Source organism: Elephas maximus, chromosome X (assembly GCF_024166365.1).
Source record: "Elephas maximus indicus isolate mEleMax1 chromosome X, mEleMax1 primary haplotype, whole genome shotgun sequence".
Lineage (NCBI taxonomy): Eukaryota > Metazoa > Chordata > Mammalia > Proboscidea > Elephantidae > Elephas > Elephas maximus.
In genome coordinates this window covers 23,610,655-23,624,824 of record NC_064846.1, presented here as the reverse complement: position 1 = coordinate 23,624,824, position 14,170 = coordinate 23,610,655, and the positions used below count along the sequence as shown (strand labels likewise).

General features: G+C 42.2%; 1 protein-coding gene and 1 long non-coding RNA gene across 19 annotated transcripts in view; one reads left to right on the top strand and one right to left on the bottom strand.

Annotated features, from left to right (window-relative positions):
* Nucleotides 1–12,134, bottom strand: part of MBNL3 (muscleblind like splicing regulator 3) — a 125,012-nt gene extending 112,878 nt beyond the window's left edge. For 5 of the 15 annotated variants that reach the window (XM_049872174.1, XM_049872178.1, XM_049872173.1 and 2 more), the window contains exon 1: nucleotides 10,817–11,007. The gene's annotated coding sequence lies outside the window, so the exon portion shown is untranslated. The other 10 variants (XM_049872175.1, XM_049872177.1, XM_049872181.1 and 7 more) reach the window with 9 other exon arrangements.
* The window catches only part of LOC126069164 (uncharacterized), a 253,482-nt gene continuing 249,780 nt past the window's right edge, over nucleotides 10,469–14,170 (top strand). For all 4 annotated transcript variants that reach the window (XR_007515856.1, XR_007515857.1, XR_007515859.1 and 1 more), the window contains exons 1-2: nucleotides 10,469–10,687; nucleotides 14,111–14,165. This is a non-coding gene — a long non-coding RNA (uncharacterized LOC126069164). The remainder of the gene's footprint in view (nucleotides 10,688–14,110; nucleotides 14,166–14,170) is intronic.

Below are 14,170 nucleotides of genomic sequence, written 5' to 3'. Positions count from 1 at the left end.
TTACTACTGCTTGGCTTAATTCCCATCCGTACAAAAAATGCTTGGAGGTGTGTATTTACCATTATAATAATAAAAAAAATTCAGTCAAAAAAAAAAAGATTGGAAAGGCCATGTGGCTATTGTCTTCTTTAATTGCATAATCATTCACATTAATATCATAGGTGTATTTCACAGACTTTCAGTTTCTGTCCCCATGTACAATTTTTAAATTCATTTTAATGTGTGCCTTTGTTCACTGCAGGTTTTCTTCCAATATATGGCAAATGCGCACACTTAGATTTATTTATGAATCACCTTATTTTCTTGTTTCACACTCATTCTCTCTTGATATGAACGTTTTCAATTTTTTTTTTTTAATCAAAAGCAATTTTTGAGCTTCTTTTAACTTGCATTGAACTCATCCTAAAACAAGCCGGGTTTTTTTTTTTTCTATATTTAATTTTTTGTCCCAATTTTTTTGTCACTTGAAGAATTTCATATGCGACTATCCCAAGATTTTTAGATTTTTTTTAAAGACTTTTTTGGTTTCTGTTCCTAGCTAGTTTTATTTTCTGTGTCTTGTGTTTTAGTTCTACTACTTGATAAATGCATAATACTTACATCAATTTCTCTCCTCAGAATTACGAAATGCCTTAGACATTAAACTTTATAGCATGCCTATAGCAATATGTCTCACTTCGCAGTGTGAAAAACAGATACATAACTGTCAAGGTACTTAACCAACATCCCTCAGTATGTCAGCACCAGAGCCCTCAGCCTCCCTTGACCACCTTCCCCTCCAAAAAGAGGAAAAAACATTTTTGACCCAGTTTGAAATAACATCTGCTAAAATACTGACTTTTAAACCTTTTTTGACAGCAACAAACAGTAAGAAATACAGTCTACATTCTAACTCAGTACATATGTGCATAGATCTGAAATAACAGTCTCACCTAAAATGCTTAACCTTACTACAAGATACTTTCTGGTATTTTCTTGTTGTCTATTCTACTAAATTGATTTCACTATGCATTAATGAGTCTTGCCCACCATTTGAAAACCTAAAAAGAAGGAACAGATAGGCTTTCCTAAAATCACTAGGCAATGATGTTAGTCCCAAATATAGTACGGAAAACCTTCTTCATTAATTTCAGTGCCGCTAGTCCAGGCTGTAGTAACTGAATCCAAAGCAGCTTGAAATATATTTTTAGATCACCTAAAGAAAGGGTTTGCTAAACAAAATAATAATGTCAATAAGCTGGCAGGGGTATTGAACTTCTTATAACAAGCTACTTCTAAGGTTTTTGGATTATTATTTATATGCAGCTATGTCACTAATTGGAAGTGAGTCTTATTATTCACGGCAATGAGACATCTACTTAGAAGATCTTTCTCTGCTATTAGTTCAAAATATTTTATAAGCCAGAATAATGTCTTTAATCTGAACTAGCAAAATTTTAGTGCAGCCTAAAATGTTCAAAAAATCAAATCATGTTTTGAAACATATCTACTTTAGTTCATTCCGTCACTTTTATGTTGATAAATCTGCTCAAGACACCATCTAACAACCGTAATAGTGTACAGCTCCTTTGTAGGGTGTTTTAAACTTCAGAAAACCCTTTAGCTTTTGTCAACTGGTAATGACCAGTAATCCCTGGATTACTGAATATTTAAAAAGCATATAGTGACATTTGCCAGACCTAAAAATGAAATGTAATATTTGGTTTGTTCTGTGTGTGACAGATTTACTCAATCCCATGAAGAAACCCAGGTATCTGCCTTCAGCGATTGCTTGTATTTTAGAGGTTCACCTCACCCCTGCCACCTCCCATCAAATCTGGAAGATATGAAAGAAATGAAAATTTCAAGGTAAAGGACCAAGCCAAGTTCTGGAGCAGGGGGTGGAAGGTGGATTACGCAACCTCCTTTGTGAAGGGGAACCTACTAAAAGACCTCAGAACAGATGTTTATCTTTCATAAACTTTTAACATTTTGGCAAATTGAAGGCTTAGGAAGCTAAGGGAGTAAAACGCAGGCCAGGAAGTCAGGAATTCCTGGATGTGAACCCAATCTCCGTCTTATTCTGTTTTTGCTCTAAATCAATGCCAAATTCTTCACACCTCAGCTCCTTTATAGCAGGCAAGAATTATAACTGGGGACAAAACTGTTTCCTGGGAATGTCTTGGGTTAAATGGTTAATATTACAGCCTTCAAAGGTACTTCCACAAAAGGCAAAGAATTCTTCGTGCATATTATTTAGCTTTATTACATTGTTGTTGTTAGGTGCCGTCGGGTAGGTTGCAACTCACTACATTCCAAAAAGCCAGTGCTGTTGAGTCAATTCTGACTCATACCGACCCTATAGGACAGGGTAGAACTACCCCACAGAGTTTCCAAGGAGTGCCTGGAGGATCTGAACTGCTGACCCTTTGGTTAGCAGCCGTAGCACTTAACCACTACGCCACCAGGGTTTCCACTCACTACATTAAAAATAGAATACCTGTGTCCTGCTGAACTCACCTTGAAGAGGTTGTTCTTTCCATTCCCACATTAGTGTCCACATGTTCTTTTAGTCATGATCAGTTATTCAATCAGTTAGAAAAGTCAATCATTTGATCTTAAAGATTTTAAAAGTAGCTGTAATGACCTCTAGGTAGAGCATTTTCAGGAAGTTAATACTTGGCAAGTTCAAGACCCTCATCTTTATTTGATCTCTCTTCACTGGGCCATCAGCCTAAAGGAAACGACCTTCCTGCCAAGTCCTGATTTGACAACCTGTGGCATGGGAAAGTGTGAGCTGGTCTGTGTCATGAAGAGAAGCTCAGTTCTTCATACCAAACAAGGCACCACATCCATACCTAGCTCTGCCCACGCTGCTTTGGCCTCTTCAAATGGCAGAATATGGTTTCACTTTCTCCTCACTACTTCATGATAAAAGCGACCTGGGCAGCCTGGTCCCTTCATGGCATTAAATGAATGGTCCTCTCTCCCTGGATTTGGACTGTTGGCCCTTCCAACCAGTCATTAACTGGCAGGAAATGCCCTCCTCAGCAATCACTATTGTGTAAATAGAGCCATAAACTTTCTAAGGCTCCTGCAATACTAGACCCCAAAGCTGCACGTGTAGGGGGAAAATGTTGATTGTAAAAGCACTGCCTTCCACATTAAACTCAAACCACATGATACAGTCCATAAAATATACAAAACATGCAGTCTAGTGATAGATTTATTATGGACTTCCAGAATAAAGCAAAATATCTCGATATGGAAAAACACTGCTACTTTTGACCCAAATAGCCCCCAAACAGGAAGTTAAAAGCAAATCAGCCAGCTGTGGCCTCACTGAGTTTGAAGGAGACCAGTGCAACAGCATTTCCTGTCATTGCTTGTCACCGTTCCTGAGTGCCTCTGTCTGAACTATTTTCTTATCTGGCTAAAAATATTATGGAGATTTCTTTAGGTATGAAGGCAATCGGGAGGGCTATTATATGATCTGGGCTTGAAAGTGAAAACTGTAACTTTTACAAAAAGAATTTCTTTAGTACAGGTCACACACCCAGTCACTTTAACTATGTCATTTTAACAAATACAGGAATGACGGAGCATGTTAGCAACAGCGTTTAGAATCGGACTTTAGATAGTAAGCTGTTCCCTGTTCATTCAGGATCAATGTTCAGAACCACCATTTTCATGCACCTGATTAAGTAAGTGATAGAACTAAAGACTACAATATCCTGAGCAAAAGCTTCTAAGAGTTGGCCTCTCTCTCGCACTCGCTCTTTCTCTCTCCCACAGTATAACTACTGCAACTTCAAAGTATGTGCATGCAAGAGAACTCTCAAAGTAAATCACATCTTAGATCCCTTTTAAAAAAATCATATCTTAGATCCCTTTAAAAAAAATCACATTCCTCACAAAACACAAAGGTAATTGTGTCTTTTTCAAGCACTGAGAAATGCCAAGCTCTAACCCACATTTTTCCAGCCTGTCAACTTCTCAATCACAAAAGAGCTCTGAAGAGAGTGTTTCACAGTCAGAAAGTAAAAGCACTTTGCCCTCATATTATTGCTACACTGAAGCTCTCACTATGTCCAAATGAGAGGGTTACTGAGTGGTAGAGGGGCAGCTAGTCAGTCAGTCAAAAGTCCCGCCAAAATCCAAGGTCTTTCTCAAACAAGGCCTCCCTCCCTTGAGGAGCGTGTCAATTGGAGTCCAGCCAGGGAAGACTGCAGAGCGATTGTTGACATGGCCTCTGTCTGTGGCTGAGCCTGCTACAGGCCATCCTGAAACAGATCCCATTACATGGGCCCGCACCCTGTTGCCACCGCTGAAGCCCTCAGACAGAAAACGTGACCCACGACGTGTGCAATTCTTCACTTCACACTTTTGGGTATGTTAATAAGGTTTCTCTTCGTGCTGTCCAATTACTTAGGAAAAATGCTGACATACACGAGTTGGAAGTTGAGATTTTTCTCACAATCACTTCTGAGAAGAAATACACCCTCCTTCTTTGTGTTCCTCATTGATCACAGACAGCAAGAATTTTGAGAAACAGCAACGTGCCCTTTAACGAGACAGCACCTACTTTTCAGAGGCCAATGCACACTCTTGACTTGGACGCTGAGGAGAAAAACGATTCCCAGCACTGTACCATGGGTCTTGGTGAGTGCTCCAGCTCTCTATTTTTAAATGGAACTCAGAAAAGCCACTATATATGAATCCAATCTTAATAAAGCGAGCACCTTAATATTGTGTGACAACATAATTTGCTCACTTTGTAAAGCAAGCAACTGAGGAATTATACTGTGGGATATATGCCCAAGCTAATATTGCACAAGGTGCTTTTGTTTGGTTTTGTTTTGTTTTCCATGTCAAGGTAGAAGACTACAAAAGAAGAGGTGAAACGTGAGCTCTCTGGTTCTTTTACTTTTTCGCTTTTTTGTTTATTTGCTTGGTTTTTGCTAACAAGCCACCTCACCCCCACCCCCAGCACACCTCCTTATTTGGCTTTCTTCACACTGCCACAGCAAAAGCTGTACCTAAAGACGGATGGTCCTCTGGGCACAAAAGATGACTGTGGTGGATCTGCAATGGCAGCTCTTGTCTCTTCTACTGTGTGGATTTTGCTTTCTGGATACAGTAAAAAGGGGAACTATTCATACCTATATCTTGGTAAATAAAAACCTATGCAAATTCAACCCCTAAATGGGCAGTGTCTGACTGAAAATGAGACCGCGCCCACTGTCCCTTTTGACTTTCGCCAGTGGCTGCATCACTTTCTAAACTATACATGGCACAAGGTATCTGAGTCATGGTATTTCTTATTTTGTTTCCTTTTTTACCTGGTGAAATGGTTTAAGGAACTCTTTCTACGTAATTCTGTGTTGAGGACTGGTTTCTCTGGAATGTGGGGGAGGTATACTAAATGCAACTACAGGTGACAGAAAAATAGCAAATGGTTTTCAGGCCACTCCTCGAGGTCTGAGCCCAAAGCCTGCCATTCCTGGCAGTTCCCTTGACTTGGTAGGGAGTTGCTTCAGTGGCCTCCAGCAGGGCACTCATCCTAATGTTCAGTCCGTTTGTTGTTGATTTTTTTGGTGTGCGGGAAAAAAAATAGAGTTAATGCTACCTAAGTCACAGGAAGTGTTCACAAAATGCACGCACAAGTCAGAAAGGCTCTACTTTTACTCTGAACCCACTATGTGCCAGGCACTGGGGATATGAGATCAGGAGACTCAGGAACCTGCCTAATAAGCAGTCACTCTTAGATTCAGGAAAACCTGAATAAGCCTGAAGAAACTTTTCTCAAATTTCCACACCAGTTTCAGGCAATGCCTAGAAGCTCAGGATTTGAAGAATCTGATGGGGCCCATTTTAAGCCAATTTGAATGATCCAAAATTGAAAACAAGATGCAGCGAACTGTTGGTCCCTGGGATGCTCCCATGGCCGAATGAGATCAAATAGCCTGTGGGAAGTCTCTAGTGCCAGCCCCCTATATTATTCTTCTGCCTGCTTTTCTCAACTGGATATCCTTTCTTTCTGGGCTCTCAAAATTCATTCACTGTGCAGGCATCTGAAAAACCCCTGCCTAAAATTGGAAACGAATCATTCCTTCTACTCATTAGCCAACCTAATGCTTATGGAAGTAGGACTTGCGAGTGGACATAATATTTTAAAAAGTGTGCCTAATTGATTCCTAAATCTCTAATCAGGCCCTTTTATTTATTTATTTATTTTTCTTACCACTTTGTTCTCATGGCTGTGATAAAGAATTCTGGGATTACTATGTTTGCGCTCCTGGAAAAGCACCACATACATACAGAGGGAGAATATATCTATACATAATATTATATTGAAATCAAGCCTCCCTTCGTTCTTGCTTCCCCTTGCATTCTGAGCAATGTAGCCTTTTTCTGCAATTTAACTGCCTGGATTTGAATATCCAGAGCCCTGGCTCTTATGTTAAATATTTACTATACTTTATTGTGATCCTTTTTTTTTTCTTTCCTTCTTAGAATTGGAGGAAAGCTGTAAAGGAAAACAGTTGTCTATAATTTTTCAGGGACAAATCAGTGTGTGGCTGTATAAATTATTCTACATCAGCCATTAATTTTCACATGTGTGCATGTGTGTGTTTCTATGTACGTGCCCAGACAACTTGGGAGTACCTTTGTTTTTCAAATAAAAATGAGTAAGGTCTCTCTTCTTAGATTATATTTCCCATCAATATTTTTTAAAAACACTGTCAATCAATTTAATACCAAGTAAAATTAAATATATTTATATTGTCTCTTTACTAGAATGATGTGAAAAAAATATTTTCTGATACCTTTGAGGTCACATGCATGTCATTAACACTTGATAACTTAACTGATACCTTATTTATGCTCAATCTCAAAGTCATCTTTCCAATATTGTCATTTGGCTGTCTGGAGGCAGTATATAACTATTCAGGAAGAAGAGGATGCCAGGGAACCATCTGGTTTCCTTAACATCTAAGGACTCACGTTAATGCACATCTATTTTCTTTTTGGTCATAATTTTTGTTGATTGGTTGCAATTAAGCTACTTGCCCCCAGACACAGTTAATTCTCTGAGAGAAAAAATGTCCACTTCATTTTATCTGAGGCACAGGTTTCCTTTTATTTTTTTGAAGTGAAAACTGTATCACACCTATGGAAGGCCAGAAAAATTCCACAAAGCAACACAACTTGTGATTTCTATTTTCTGGATATCACGTACGTTTATAAGGGCGGAGAAGCCACCAGTTCAATCTACTAGACATGGTTATAAAAAACCTTAACTGCATAAAAGAACCTTGATGAAGTAAAGATGAGTGTAGCCTGGATGTACTTTCAGACACTTGATAGTCTTAACATGCCAGCGACTATTATCTAACTTTAATTACGGGATCGAATTACGTGTCAAACATGTACCTTAATTTACTCTTGTCTGCTATGCCCCTAATCCCTGCATATTCTTTGTCTGTTAGGCCTCCTATGTTTGCAGTCCTCTCATGCAACATTATTTATTTCAAAAGGGAAACATCCTGCCACCTTCCTGAATTCATTCTACTATAAGTAGGGTACGTGTAAAATTTTAGGAATGAAAATCTCCATCACTCTAGGGCCCTCCCCCTACACACATACACACAAATAAAGACAGCCGGGTGGAGAACAAAAACTGTACTTCAGACTATATTGTCAACATGTGCACAACAGCCCAGGGACTGCCACCGTTCTGCACCTGCAGTACTGTCCAAACCCAAACCGAGCCCACTGCCGTCCAGTCAATTCCAACTCATAGCGACCCTATAGGACAGAGTAGAACTGCCCCATAGGGTTTCTAAGGCTGTAAATCTTTATGGAAGCAAACTTGCTATACCTTTTTTGCGCGGAGCGGCTGGTGAGTTTGGACCACCAACCTTTCGATTAGCAGCCAAGCGCTTAACCATTGCACCACCAAGGCTCCTTCTGCAGGCACTCAAAAGACAAAACCTTACCCAAGCCCCCCACCCAAGCAGCTACAATTGCTTTTTTATATTGTAGAGCTGCACAAATAATAATACTCCTACTGGTCAAAAAAAGTGAATTACACAAGTGCCTGGAAGTACAATGAGAGGCAAAAAACCCATTAAGTCAAATGGAGCACAGGCAATTAGGGAGACATTCTATTTTAAATTTTTAGGTTCTTCCTAGTGCACAAAAGTGCCTCTTATTTAAACTAAAAGCTGTGCACAAAATCTGCTGCTCTATGAGTTTACAAAGTACTCCCCCCCCCTTTTTTTTCATTCAACATTTATTAGGCATCTACTTTGTGCAAAACATTGTTTAGGTAGGGGTAGATGCAAGGGAATACCAAATACCATCTCATAATCATAGGTTTAATCCCCCTTAAAAATCAACTGCTGTGAAATTCCTGGAGTGGTCAATTGAGGAAAAAAAGGTACTTTATAATAGCCCGAGGAATCACTGAGTGCTTAAACAGCAAAGGAAATTAGAGAAATGAAGCAGCTCTTAGAAGTAGAGGAAAGCACACAGTTACCACCTCTAGCCCTACACTATATCAATTCTCTCTCAAAATATTTTTTTTTCTGACAAACTCCTTCACTTTTAATGTTTTCATACAAGGTCTCCCATCCCATTGCCCTATGAGGTAGCAGAATATTCACTGGCAAAATTTCCCCCCAATGTCTCTGATGCAAGTTTAGCTTGTCTATTCTGACCCTTTAAAGTGTTGAAAAGCAAAGGTGTCACCTTGAGGACTAAGGTATGCCTGACCCAAGCCTCGGTATTTTCAACTGCCTCATGTGAAAGCTGGACAATGAATAAGGAAGCCCTTGTTCAAAGAATTGATGTCTTTGAATTGTGATATTGGCAAAGAATCTTGAATACATCATGGACTGCCAGAAGAATGAATAGGTACAGCCAGAATTTTTCTAAGAAGGGAAGATGGCCAGACTTCATCTCATGTACTTTGGACATGTTATCTGGAGGAACCAGTCCCTGGAGAAGGACATCATGCTTGGTAGAGGGTCAACAAAAAAAGAGGAAGACCCTCAACGAGATGGACTGACACAGTGGCTGCAACAATGGGCTCAAGCATAGCAACAATTGTGAGGATGGTACAGGACCTGGCAGTGTTTCATTCTGTTGTGCACAGGGTGGCTACGAGTTGGAACCGACTTGATGGCACCTAACAACAACATTCTGGCCTTAAGGTTTAGTATTTTCACGTTTTCAAAGAGGATGCATTTGGTCTGAAGTCATTCAGCAGCACGGCACCACATCAGGAAGGAAAGGTTATGGAGCTGAGATCTAAGTATGGAATCCCTAAAAATGGGAGATGTAGCTATTGCTCTCCCTGCACAAACTCTCCTTTTGGATGTGAAGAAATGAATCGCCCCACGCATTTCTCTCAATTAACAATAATCTGAAAAAATGAACACCAAATTTGATTACATAAATTGTCAGCAGTTTCGCTTCTTTGTTTCTAGGTAGACTACAGTGCCTGGCCAGGAAAACTGCACTGTGCCTTAAGAGGTGCAAAACAATGTTTTTCCCCCCTTCCCCAGACACTTGCTAACTTCAGAAGCAGGAGAGTCAGCCAGCCAAGTCTGGGAGAGGTAAGAAGTGAAAGGGTTAGAAAAATATCAGCTGGGCTTGGGCAAAAGATGGTTTAGGCTATGTTTAGGGAAGTTTTGATAAATGCCAAGCATCCCCCAAAAGCTAGGAAAAATGCATCAGAAAAATTTTTTAACTTAATTTATTTTTTTTGAACATTAAGGACTAGATTTGCTCAGGCCAAAGAGAAAATGTGAATATAGTCAAAAACATCTGAGACCTCTGGTAAGCCTCAGTGTCAATATGCCCTTCATCAGCAAAAAACAAATAAAACTCGGATGAATTGCGTTAAGCCCTGATGTCTAGTCAACAGTCTGTTTTCCAACCATTCTATCAGTAATCACCCAAAGACTTATTGATTAAACCAGAGAGCCAGCAAAGTGAAAAATCAGCAATCATTTCAACATTAAATCTTGCAACAGTTTTGTTTTTATTGATGTTTGCCCGTGAACTCTGCACACGCACATGGAGAGGCTGTGGGGATCCGTGCCCAATTTACAAACATTAGCGATTTAACATCTACAAGAAAAGGACTCCTCAAAAACATACTATTCTCCTTAGAGCAACACAATGCACTCACCCTCACCGCTGTGTCTATATATACCACTCAACAGACCCAAAAACCCGCTCGACAGAGGTCAGAAAAACACACAGTAGGTCTACTACGGCAATCAGAAAGCTTCACAAGTTAACCACGCAAATGTCAACTTTCATTACACGTCTTGATTCAATTTTGTTTTCTTACCATAAAAGCCGGTTGTGTGAGTGTTCAAAACTAAAACTTCCTTTTTAATAATCTCCTAAAATCTAAAGTACCCTCATGCCTTCCAGAGCCCGGCAGTAAAAGCAAGCTGCCCAAATGTGTTGAACCGGAGCGGGAAGAGAGATGGTTCTGCAAGGAAGCTGTGGCGTTGCTCAGGATATTGCAGGAAAACACGGAAAGTGATTGTTAAAAGCATTTGGCGATGAGATGCCATGCAATAAGTTCTTCTAAATTATTTTAAAAGAGAGAGAAAGAAAAAGAAGGGAAAAGAAGAAGAGGGAGGAGGAAGAAGAAAGACCAAAGCCTTAGAATCGCAACAAAGTAAGTTGAACGCTCACTTTTCCTTCCATTTGCCATTTTGAAAAAATAAAGTTTAAAAGGCTTTTTCTTTCGGCGGGCTTCCCAGAAAGGCAGCCACTCTCACAAATTCCAAGCCACCTCCAGCCTTACCTTGTGCTGCTAGCGCAAACCCAGAGGCTAAGGGGCCCTGCTCTCGGCGGAGGCGGCAGGGACAGCAGCAGCGGCACATGCCATCTGTTAGCGGCAGAAGCAAAAGCAGTTCTGCGCGGGGTGGCCCCGGTGCTGGGCGCGCCTCTAGCAGGGGTGTCTACTGAATGCCGCCATTTTAAAGCGAGGCTCCTGCAATCATTAGATCTCAGCAAATTAGAGCCCGCCCCACCTACAGAACTTCAGGGCTGGGAAGTACGCCTGGACTTCAAGGCGGCCGCTGTGGGGTAGCAAATGTCAAGCCGAGGGACACACACGCGGACTGCTTACCCAGGCGACACTCCCTCCCGCTCCCTCTGCCCCTCCTCCCCCACCCGATTTTGCCAGCCTCCTCTGGGCCCCAGGAAAGAAGGTTTTCTGGGCGCGACTCCCCGGGGGGGCCTTCCCTGCTGCGGGCCGACCGGCGGGGCGGGAGGGGACCGGGCCGCCCCCCCCCCCCCGGTGCTCTTGGTTCAGTCCACTCGGAGCTCCCCGCCGGTTCCCGGGCGGGCCGGCGGACGTGGGGCTCCAGCCGGCCAGCCGCTGCCTTGGCAACGCCGGCCCAACCCCGCTAGCCAAGCCAGAGCCGCGCCCGCACCTCGGGCCACTGCCCTCCACGAGTTGGCCCCTCGCCGAGAGCGCAGACCCCGGGCGCCGGGCCACCGCGAGGGGGTTCGGCCGGCCAAACGGCCACTCCCGGGCCACTGGGCCGCACCCTGCCCGGCCAGGTACGCGGCGCGCCCGCACCGCCGACCTCACCTGGCTCGGGCGCGCCGCTCCAGCCGGACTCGGGCGGGTGCTGCCCCGGCGCCCGTGCCCGCCCGGCGACTCTCTGGCCGCTACCTCCCTCTCGCTGCTCCCAAAGAGCGCCAAAAAGTCGCGCTCCGAATCCCGCTCCCGAGTGTGGGCACTTTCCTCCTGTCGGGCGCTGTTGGGTCTCAAAATTCGTCTTTGTGTGGTTTGTTCATTGGGCACGGGGCTAAGAGAGCGCAGCGCGGGCTTTATTCTCAGGGGGTGTGGCGCCTCGCCCCCAAAGCGGGTGGCCCAGCCTCTGCTGCAGCTGCCCTTTGTCGTTTCATTATTAAGGAGGGGTGGGGGAAGCAGATCATAATATTCAGGTTTTACAAAAGAGAAAAGCGAGTAGGCACACATCCCCGGGGAGGGTAGGGGACGGAGAGGCAGCAAAGTTTCTGCGGCTTCAGGAACTGAAGTGCCAAAGAGACATGCAGTAAGGTTCAAAGCTGCACGATTCTACTCACTTCAGATACAGGTGAGGTGACATCGGTAATTTCGAACGCGGCCTTTGTAAATACATCGACTCACTGCAGGACGAAAAAAAAAAAAAACTCACCAGCTGCTTTCCTGGGTCCTCTCTCTTCTATAAATTCCCCTATCGTTGATTTTCCTCGAATAACTTTAGAGAGAAGTGTTGATCAGTGCAATGGAGTTAGAACGATAGCAGTCTTGAGATATGGTTCCGGATACTGTTGAATGGGAAATGGACAAAACAAATGGAATTTTGTATTTTGATTAAAAAGAGTGCATCTGGACAGCTAAATTACAAGTTTTAATTTAATGCACGTGTAATAGGAACACCAGCTGGCCCTTAATTGGAGCCCCACAATAATAAATGCGTGCTTTTTATTTAATTTTACCAGGACAATTGTACTTGGTAACACATGCATATGCAGAAACGTCGCTGATAAGCTCATAGCAATTCATACACAGCTTTCCTGCCGTGAACTGCTTCACCGGAGGGTAGAGTGCTACCTGCTCTGCAAAAACGTTGCGGGAGATATTTAAGCAGCAGTTAGGTCCAGGAGTGGAGTGAATTCTCAAGCTAATTATGCTTTTTAATTCTGCTGAACTGATCCGAATACAATTCTCCAGCTAATTTTAGGCAAGAAATCAATCTCTGTTCAATGCAAGATAATAGGAGCAGGATCATAATGGTTGGGAGGAGAAAACTGGGCACAGACTACCCTTCATATTGAGAAAACCCCCAATGGCATTTTGCAAGAATTGTGAAAGTCATCGGGACGATGTGCCGGGGCTGTGTCTGATACTTTGTGATAATAGGTAGAATTGTGGCATAGTCAAACAGAGGGCAGAAGTTTCTAGATATTGGAAATAAAGGAAAAAAGACTAATTCTTAACTACCCCTTCCTACCTCCCTTCAAACTTGCCAAATTACCTGTACGACTCTAAAAGTCAAATTTGTCTCACTTGTAGAAAGGGGCTTTGGCAGTCCAGGAACTACCACAACTAAAAGTAGGTGTTGTCTACCACAGTAGGCTGCAGAGAAGGGCAAGGCTGAATTATATAACTTTATTTATTTATTTTTTGAATTATATAACTTTATACCCAATGATCGAACAAATGAGGAACTGTTATCACAGCCAGTCAACAAAGGAGTCTTTATACTAACTATAACTTGGGTCAACACTGGTTCTCTTACCTCCATCCACCATTGCAAGCCACTTCTGTGGAACACTAAAGATTTCCCTAATCCCATACCGGCTGGCTCCATTTTATTGTTATTGAATTGCTGAGAAAATGGTTTCATCATTAATTTACAGTCATAAATACGTCATTTTGCTAGTCCTTTGGATATATAATTTGAGTGTTGTCTCGTGCTGAAAATTTCTGGTCAGTTAAAATTGTAAATAAGACTTCATTATCTTCACCTCTTTATAGGGAGGCAAGAGCAACCTTATAACCACATTTTAGCCTGGTAAACTGTTCTCTTTTTATCCAGGGTGTTATGACCCCCACAAATGAATCTAGGCAAATTCTCCCGACACCAAGTCACCAGGGAGTGTCTTCAAAGGTGGTAGGAAATTGCTGTTTCCTCCCATCAAGCATTTTGAAAGGGCCCATTTGCTCTGTCAGGTGGACTCACCTTTGAATTACTTTCCACTTTCTTAGAGTGGTTAGAGCTAGCCCACATTTTATCTTCTGTTCTTCCCTCTTAGGCATGATTGGAGGCATGACCCAGGAAAAATACAGTTGTGTATTGACTGGTACACGAGATGAGTTCTTAAAGTAATGCATGTACATACATTACAGTGGCTGAATACCTACACCTGTTCCCCCACTGCGTTTTGGGATAGTTTCAAAGCCACTATTTCTGGTGAATCTTCAAAAGTCAGTGTCTTCTAACACTTGGATTTAATATTTCGGTCCTATCCCTCTCCTCCCATCAGTCAAATCAAAGGATGTAAGCAAACATTTAAACATACTTTTTTTTTTTTTTAGGGAACAGGATTCCTGTGCTCTGTCTTCATGCTTGAATAGACTCACACCTAAAAATGTAAG